General features: G+C 39.0%; 1 long non-coding RNA gene across 1 annotated transcript; it reads left to right on the top strand.

Moving 5' to 3' along the window:
• The first annotated feature begins 8601 nt into the window (after positions 1–8601).
• On the top strand, positions 8602–9109 carry LOC114458775 (uncharacterized). The gene is made up of 3 exons (XR_003673142.1): positions 8602–8675; positions 8753–8792; positions 9006–9109. It is a non-coding gene; the product is annotated as an uncharacterized LOC114458775 (long non-coding RNA).
• Positions 9110–9862: the final 753 nt, after the last annotated feature.

Here is a 9862-nt window from a genome sequence, read left to right as displayed (position 1 = left end):
TAACCATTGAACACATTGAAAGCATTGTAATCACTGAAATATTGCAGAAATACACAAAAATATTGATTAAATATTGTCCCCCTACAAACCTAATAGTTAGTGAAAATCTATTTTTTTTTAATTCTTTTTTGTTGAATTAAAAGAAGGGAAATGTTTCAGGTTCAGAATAATCCATCTTTAAATTAAATATATTTGAGTGTAGTTTTAAGAAGGTGGTCACTGGGTCCTGAAGTCACACCATTTTAAAACTAGTGTTTTTACATTAACAACTAAGCAGAAGCAGAAGCAGATAACTGGTTTCCACTGAAGGACTTTATGTTCAAATGTATGTTCCACCAATAGTCAAACTGCAGCCCAACAATGTCAGACTGACACCAACTTAGCTTTAAACCATAGCAAACTACCCTTATTAATACATTACATGAAACATTGAAACACACGCTCACAGTTAAACACAAAAATGCATAATGTGTTAAGTCCAAAACGTCCTTTCCTTACAAAGAACAAAACCACTGCAAACACATTCACACCATCATGGAGAGGATCCAAGATGGCGGAGTGAGAGGACACTTATTTGCAGGCTCACAAGAAATACATTGTATATTCGATGAATTGTGAACTTTGTGGTGCAATAACCCAAAACCTACCAAAAAGGAACATTTTCAAAGCCTTTTGACTTTGTTAGTCATATATTGAGCGTACCGAAATGTCAGACCACGACTACAGTGTGTGTGTTCAACCTGTTGCTGTTCTATCCGTGTCCGACGGTGAGGTGGAAGACATTGAGGTAGATGAAACCTCTAAAGCAGGCAGGATAAACCTGGCCCATACTCCAATCAAAAGCCCTAAACCCAAGAAGTTGAAGGCAAGCGGCGACAAAAAGGAAGAGGAAAATTTCAACGCTACTCTTCTCCACGCAATTCAGGTGCTGACTGGGAAAGTGGATGATCAGACTGAACTGATGAAAAGCTTTGACAGACGTATTGAAGCGAATGCGGTGGCTGCAAGTGAGAACAGAAAAGAAATTGTTTAGCCTCATAAAAAAGTTGAAGAGCTTCATATGGAAAATGTCAAGCTTAATAATGCAAGTAAGGAACAGGCTCGGTACAAAAGGAGGTGGAATCTCCAAGCACGCCGAGGCAAATTATCATCCAGTTCTGGTTGAAAATGGTGTGGGATGAAGTGTGGAAAAAGTCCAGAGAGGCACGAGTGTGCAGCGAGATGCACATTGGTTTCAGAGAGGATTTTTCAAAAGAGGAACGGGAGGCTCGCTCCAAGCTGTGGCCCCTGGTTGTGGAGGCCAGGAAGAAAGGGAAACGAACATTCCTAAAGGAAGGGTATGCTCTGATTGACAACCAGCGTGTGGACCCTAAATGATTATCTTTATGGGGCTTTCATTGCTCCAGTACAGGTACTCTGACTGTTTTGCACTGACGTTTTGAAGGTTTGATATGTTTAAAGTTGTTGCAAAACGTTAACATTGACGATGAAAATTACAATCTTTTATGTTTGTATGGCTACAACAAAAAAGCTCAGAACACATTTGTTTTTTATTCCCTGAGTAAGTTGTTGGAGGAATGGAAACTGACTTACACCACTGACAAAGTCATCGTTGGGGGAGACTATAACCTGGCTCCTGACCTCTGGATGGACCGGCTTCCTCCAAAGGGACAATATCATAATTATGAGGAAATCAATCAATCAATCAATCAATCAATCAATCAATCAATCAATCAATCTTTATTTGTATAGCGCCAAATCATAACCAATGGTATCTCAAGGCACTTTACAGTAGAGCAGTCTTAAGGACGGACTCTTCATTTTATGGATACACACATATGCATATATACGTATATACACATACATATGTATCCCACACCCAACATGAATTCATCATGGCGGCAAGGAAAACCTTCTGTTAAGCAGCAGGAACCTTGTGTGGATCCCATTCCTATGATGAACAGCCATCCACGTTATGCTGTGTTGGGTGTGTGCAGAGAAAAGGGTGGAGACAGAGCCGCTGAGTCTCTGTAACTCCACACTGAGGATCCCACGGACCTGCAAGACAAAAGCCAGAAGGAGTACAGGAGCAAACACACAAGGGAGTAAGCAGACATAGAGGGAGTGTTTGAAAGAGGAATGGGACCCTCTCCGGTCCCTCTCTAACCTAAATGACCTCTCTCTTAACACCCTCTCCAACCTCTCTCCAACCGAGCATGCCAGACCCCCCCCCCCCCGGCAGTCTATGCCTATTGCATCTTAATTATGAGCTATGAGCTGGTTCCTAACTAAAAGCTTTATCAAAGAGGAATGTTTTGAGCCTAACCTTAAAGGTAGAGAGGGTGTCTGCCCCCCGAACCGTGGTTGGTAGATGGTTCCAGAGAAGTGGGGCCTGATAACTGAAAGCTCTTCCTCCTATACTACTTTTAGAGATGAATGGAACAACGAGTAGTCCAGCATTTTGAGAGCGTAGTGTTCTGGGGGGATTGTATGGCACTACAAGCTCCTTGAGATAGACTGGTGCCTGTCCATTTAGGGCTTTATAAGTGAGAAGAAGAATCTTGAATTCTATTCTATATTTTATGGGAAGCCAATGCAGAGAGGCTAATACAGGAGTAATGTGATCTCTTCTCCTAGTTTTAGTCAGTACACGTGCTGCAGCATTTTGAACCAGCTGAAGTGTCTTAAGCGACTTGCTCGGGCAGCCTGCTAAAAGAGAATTACAATAATCCAGTCTAGAGGTAACAAAAGCATGGACTAGTTTTTCGGCGTCGCCCTGAGACAGGATAGATCTGATTTTAGCAATGTTACGGAGATGAAAGAAGGCAGTTCTTGAAGTTTGTTTTATGTGAGAGTTGAAGGATAAGTCCTGATCAAATAGAACCCCAAGGTTTCTAACAGTTGTGCTTTGTGCCAGAGTAATGCCTTCTAGGGCAGTTAGGCTAGCATAGGTTTCTCTAAGGTGTCGCGGGCCCAGTACAATGACCTCAGTCTTGTCTGAGTTGAGAAGAAGAAAATTTTGGTCCATCCAGGCCCTAATGTCCTTTAGACAGGCCTCAAGTTTAGATAGCTGATTTGTCTCACCTGACTTCATTGATACATACAGTTGGGTATCATCAGCATAGCAGTGGAAGTTAACAGAGTATTTTCTCATAACATTACCAAGGGGGATCATATAGATACAGAAGAGGATTGGACCTAGCACAGAGCCCTGAGGAACCCCGTAGCTTACTTTAGTGTACACAGAAGACTTATTATTCACGTGTACAAACTGGTACCTATCAGATAGGTAGGACTTAAACCAGTTTAGGGCAGTCCCTGTGATTCCAAGTAATTTCTCTAATCTCTCTAGTAGAATATAGTGATCTATAGTGTCAAAAGCTGCACTAAGATCTAATAAAACCAGCACTGAGAGTCGTCCTTCATCTGAAGCCCAGAGTAGATCATTAGTTACTTTAACTAAAGCAGTCTCTGTGCTGTGTTGAGCTCTAAAGCCTGACTGGAAGTCCTCGAACAGGCTGTTGTTTTGAAGAAATTCACAGAGCTGAGCTGCCACAACTTTCTCAAGAATCTTTGAAATAAAAGGAAGATTAGATATAGGCCTGTAGTTTGCTAAAGTGCTGGAATCAAGAGTAGGTTTTTTGAGAAGGGGTTTGATTACAGCTACTTTAAAGGACTGTGGCACGTAGCCTATTGATAGGGATACATTTATTGTCTCCAACAAAGATGGGCAGACTAGGGGAACAACTTCTTTAAACAGCTTAGTTGGGATCGGATCTGAAAGGCAGGTCGATGGTTTGAAGGATGAAATAATAGAGTTAAGTTCCTGAAGTCCTATATGTGTGAAACAGTTTAGGTTAGGCCTATTTACATTTAATGGTACAGCAGGCCCAGGTGAAGGCAGGGAGTGGCTAATTTTATCTCTAATCTTGTGAATTTTATCGTTAAAAAATGTCATAAAGTCCTCACAGCTGAGGGCTAGAGGAATCATGGGCTCAATAGAGCTCTGACTTTGTGTTAGCCTGGCTACAGTGCTGAAAAGGTACCTCGGATTATTTTTATTTTCTTCAATTAGTGAGGAGTAGTATGTAGATCGACTATGTCGTAAGGCTGTCATGTATTTACTATGGCTTTCTTGCCAAAGTATTCGTGACTCCTCTGTTTTATTGGAGCGCCACATTCTCTCTAATTTACGGGTTGTCTGTTTGAGTGTGTGAGTTTCAGAGCTAAACCACGGAGCTTTCCTCTGACGTTTAATAGTTTTTTCCCTCAATGGGGCAATTGAGTCCAAGGTGGATTTTAGTAGACTAGCAGAGCTATCGACAAGCAGATCCAGTTGAGAGGGGTTATAATTAATATCATAGTTATTTATTGGATGGTGCACTGAGTTTAAGGCAGCAGGAATGGCCTCTTTAAATTTAGCCACAGCACTGTTGGATAGATTTCTACTTGTAACTATTTTATTGCACAGTGCGAGATCCTCTAGGATAATGTTAAAAGATATTAAAAAGTGATCAGATAGCAGAGGATTTTCAGGGTAGACTTTTAGTTCATTAATATCAAGGCCATATGTTAGAACAAGATCAAGAGTATGATTTAAACGATGAGTAGCTTCATTAATAGTTTGAAAAAAGCCAACTGAGTCTATTAGGGACATAAAGGCTGAGCTCAGGCTATCACTATCTTTGTCCACATGGATATTAAAATCTCCTACTATCAGTATTTTATCAGAACTGAGGACTAAGTTTGATATAAACTCAGAGAATTCTGATAGAAATTCAGAATAAGGGCCTGGAGGACGGTAAATTATCGCAAATAAGACTGGCTGGCAGGTTTTTGATTCAGTATGAGATAAATTTAGAACCAGGCTTTCAAAGGAAGTGTAACTGGCCTTTGGTTTAGGATAGATTAGGAGAGAGGAATGATAAATAGCAGCTACACCACCTCCACGGCCTATGTCTCGTGGCATATGAGTATTTAAATGACTGGGAGGAGTGGCTTCATTTAAACTAACATATTCATCTTGATACAGCCATGTTTCAGTTAAACAGAATAAATCAAAGTTATTTTCTGAGATAAGGTCATTTACTAGTAGAGATTTGGATCTCAGTGATCTAATATTTAATAGAGCACATCTAATGCTTTTATGTTTTGGTGTTTCTAGATTTGAGATTTTAATTTTTTTCAGATTTTTATAATTGATAGCTCTTTTATTTGATTTTATGTTAAAATCATTGTGAAATATGGGTCGGGGGACTGACACCGTCTCCATAAAATAATATTCATCACCATCACAACAGTTGTCATGGCGATGAACACAGCTATCCTGATAGCAATGGGAGGGAAACTGTCCTAAGGCAAGCGCAGAGGGGCGTGGAGGACTCCCCCTCTGTAACATGGTCTCATTCATGAGATGTCATAAATGTGCCATGTTTTCTGATAGTAGAGATGCTCCCTCCAAAGTAGGATGGATTCCATCTCTTCCTATCAGGTTCGGTTTTCCCCAGAAGGATCTCCAATTATCAATGAAGCCCACCTCGTTTTCTGGACACCACCTCGATAGCCAGCGGTTAAATGATGACATGCGGCTATACATGTCATCACTGGTCAGATTTGGTAAGGGACCAGAGAAAATTACGGAGTCCGACATTGTTTTAGCATAAGCACAAACTGATTCAATGTTCACTTTGGTTGCTTCCGACTGGCGACGTCGGGAGTCATTAGTGCCGACATGGAGGACTATCCTATCAAACTTACGATTACTCTTTGCCAGCAACTTTAGATTTGATTCTATGTCGCCCGCTCTGGCCCCTGGGATGCACCTCACAATGCCCGCTGACTTCGCTAGCTTCACGTTTCTCACTATGGAGTCGCCAATTATCAGAGTTTGTTCCCCGGTGAGTGTGTTGTCCTCACAGAGGGGGGAGAACCTGTTTGAGACGTGAACATGGTGGTGTCCCGAGCGGCTTTTTGACCTTCGACTATGCTTACCACGGACAGTAACCCACTCATTGCTGGCCGGGGGGGAGGCTAAGCTAGAGCTAGCACGGTCCGCACCGGCTAGGTCCTGCTTGCTAGCTTTGGTTTTGGTATCAGGGGTGCGGAACCGCTTCTCCAGATTGTTGATCCTCGCCTCCATATCTAACAGTACGCTACACTTTATGCAACTACCATTGTCCCTAAAGGAGGACGAGGAGTAACTAAACATCTGACACACCGGGCAGGAGAGCGGAGGGGAGGAGAGAGAAGCCATAGGTGCTAAATTTAAGCTAAGCTAAGCTAAGCTAAGGACAAAAGGAAGTTTAAAGGAGATTGTACTGCCTATAAGAGGCGAGATTGCTTTTTACTTAACCTTCGTACGTTTAACTGTACGGTAAAAAATTAAAACAAGTGTTTTCAAGGCTAAAATATCAATGACAACAAGTTTGATTAGAGTTAGCAGAACACAGTAGTAGAGCGCTGCAAACAGCGGTAGAGTGTAAACAGGAAATGATCGATACGTCACCACGTCACCACGTCAGCACGTCACCAGCGTCAGACCCTGGCCAAACTAAACAAAAAACAAATCAATGTTGATTTTATTTCCAAGGAAAACCTAATTGACATTTGGAGAATGAGAAACTCTAATACTTTGCAATATACTTGGGTTAATTCTGCTAACAACGGTCAACATTCAAGGATAGATTTTTGGTTAATTTCTACAAACCTAATTAATAATGTGCATAAATGTGAGATAACAGCTTCACCCCTGACAGATCACTGTGCAATTACAATATGTCTCCAGCCTGATGGGCTTCAATATATACCTAACCCTTTATGGAAATTTAATAGTAGCCTTCTTCTTTCAAGAATGTATTTCAACTGGACACCTGTCTTCTACTATGAAACATGGAATAATCACCTTAATCCCAAAGCCCAATAAGGATAAATTATCACTTGACAATTGGAGGCCGATTACTCTTTTATGTAATGACTATAAATTGTTAGCACGTGTACTCTAAGAGATTAGATATGGGTTTAAACAATATAGTTGATGAATGCCAATCAGCCTTTGTAAAAGGCAGAAATATTAATAACCATACAAGGCTGATTCTTGATATGTTAGATTATAGAGATTATATTGAAACAGACAGTCTGGTGTTATTTATAGACTTTTTCAAGACATTTGACACTGTTGAACATCCCTTTTTACTGAAAACTCTTCACTTCTTGGGCTTTGGAGAACAGTTCTGTAACATTGTAGAGATGCTATATACTGACATCACTAGTTCAGTCTCTCTGAATCCTGGTGTGACTCCTAGATTTAAGGTGTTACGTGGAATTCGACAGGGTTCCCCCATCTCCCCAAAACTGTTCATCCTAGCAACACAGTTATTATCAGTTCTGATCAATAACTCCAGTGATATACAGGGAATTACAATTTTTAACAAAGAGTTTAAGATAAGCCAATTTGCGGATGACACCTGTTTCTTTTTAAAGGCAAATGTATTTGTATAGCGCATTTCATACACAAGGCAACTCACTGTGCTTTACATGATAAAACATTCAATTGTTTAAAATCAATAAGAACATTTAGTAAAATCAATTAAAATCATCAACAAACACATGACATCAACAACATGACCAAAAATCTCTTTCTCAATCATATGCAGTAGAGAAAAATAGTGCCTTTAACTTTGATTTAAAAATATTCACATTAGATGCTGACTTCAGCTCTGCTGGCACACTGAAAAAATGGCCTCATGGGGGTTGTGGAGCGTTAATGATTTTAGTTTTCACATTCGACAGCATTTTTTAATTAATAAATAAAATTGTAGAATGTTATTTTTGACATTTATTTGTTCAATTATTATTTTTTACTTTTTTTAATTCGTTTGCAGGAAATTGACAAATATTATTTTACACAGCCAGTCTTATTTTACCTCATCATCATGTTTGTTAAGCCAGATATTTATCAAAAATCGGGAGTTGGGACCCGATGTGGGGTCACCAGGAATTTAAATGGGGTCACATGGAATGTCTTGTACTTGATAAAAATAGCTGATAAAAAATATTTTTAAGTTTTAATAAATTATTTTTCAAATAAAAACACAACTGTATCCTATACCCTGACTTTCTCAAATAGAAAATTAGCTCATAAAGCAGGAATGATGAAAGAAAATAATAAAAAATAAAATACTGTATAAAAATATCTGAGCTGGTGCATTGTGTTACTTCTTGCAGTAATCTTAGTAGTTCTGTATTACATATTGAATAAAAAATTCTCAGAAAAAGCCTGTGGGGTCGCCAAAAATTTGTGATATTAAAATGGGGTCATGGTCCAAAGAAGGTTGGGAACCACTGCTCTAGATGTTAAGATGGATGTTTAAATACACTAAGCAAATATAATTGTGTATGTTCATTGTGTATATTTGATGTGTATGTTCATTGTGTATATTTGATGTGTATGTTCATTGTGTATATTTGATGTGTATGTTCATTGTGTATATTTGATGTGTATGTTCATTGTGTATATTTGATGTGTATGTTCATTGTGTATATTTGATGAATATCTTTTTTTTAGTTTTTTTTTATTGTCTGAAGTGTAGCGTGATGTTATATCTTACAGATTCCTATTTCCAGTAGAACTGGCAAATTTAGTTCAAAGTTCTCCATTGAGAGGCTCTGTAGTTGTGGTGAGTATGTCTTCTGTTATTAAAACTTAGCTCCAGTTGATAAAATGACATTGTTTCTTTTCTCTCTTTTTCAACAGTGAATGTGGCAGTGTAAACTGTGCTCGGTGGCAGTTGCAGGTAGATTGGCTTTATTAAACCACTATAAATTAAAACATCCACACCTTGGGCGTACAAGCCATTATCCGTGTACTTTTTTAGAGTGCCCTTGCACATTTAAAACATGGAATGCATTACACATTCATCACTCTCGAGATCATTCTACAAACGATAAAGCAGTAAAAGTAGTATCGATATTTATTTTGAACCTTATTTCTGACATGTGTTTATAAGGGTGGAGACGAAACCAATCGAAGACAAATCGAGGAGACCACTGTTGGCATTTACATCCGGAAACCAGACTGCAACTCTAAGCCAGGTGACATCGGCGTTGTGATCAAGGGTCAGGTGGTTTTGCGGCAGGTGGACAACTTTCCACTTGCTGTTGCTATGTTGTTTGGTTTAATTTATGCATTAAACCTCGACTACCCTCGTTACCTCAAATATACATTTGAGGTGTTTCAAAAAATCCTAATGGAGCTGGAGGGCACCACTCTTTCAAAAAAGGTTCAAGTGCTCAAGAACAGACTCCATGAATGACTGAAAATGCCAATCTACCTTGGGGGGTAAAACCCAGTTTACAATGTTTAAAATGTTGCACATATTGGATGTCAGTATCGTTTACTTCACTGTTAAAAAAACTTGATGTCATGTGCTGTGATTTTTGTTTGCACTGTTCTTAACCTATAAGTATTTAAATGTATCTGTTTGCAGAGTACTGCATCATGTTTAAATGATCCGAGTTGAAGACCTGTTTCCATGCACAGTATTGCATATTGTCATATATTTTGTTCATTCATACCTGTAGCCGTATATGGAAAGAAATGCAATGTTCATGTGCAATGTTTTCTAAGGAAAAAAAAATTGTAATCCAGCATTTTTGCAATGCTTTTTTGTTTCATGTCAATGTGTTTTTGACTGATATCCATTTGTGGATTAAAAGTGGTTGAAGATATTTTGTTTCCATCCCTTTTTTTCTCTGAAAGATGTGATGCGTGTAGTGGCATAAGATGTGGTTGTAATTGTAGTCTTTGCAAACTAGTTTTTAGTGGTAGAAGATCATTTTTAAACTAACATAAAATATTTTATAT

The sequence above is a fragment of the Gouania willdenowi genome, unplaced genomic scaffold (assembly GCF_900634775.1).
Source record: "Gouania willdenowi unplaced genomic scaffold, fGouWil2.1 scaffold_17_arrow_ctg1, whole genome shotgun sequence".
NCBI classification, from domain to species: Eukaryota; Metazoa; Chordata; class Actinopteri; order Blenniiformes; family Gobiesocidae; genus Gouania; species Gouania willdenowi.
Note: the sequence above shows the minus strand (reverse complement) of the source record. Positions and strands in the feature narration are given on the sequence as shown.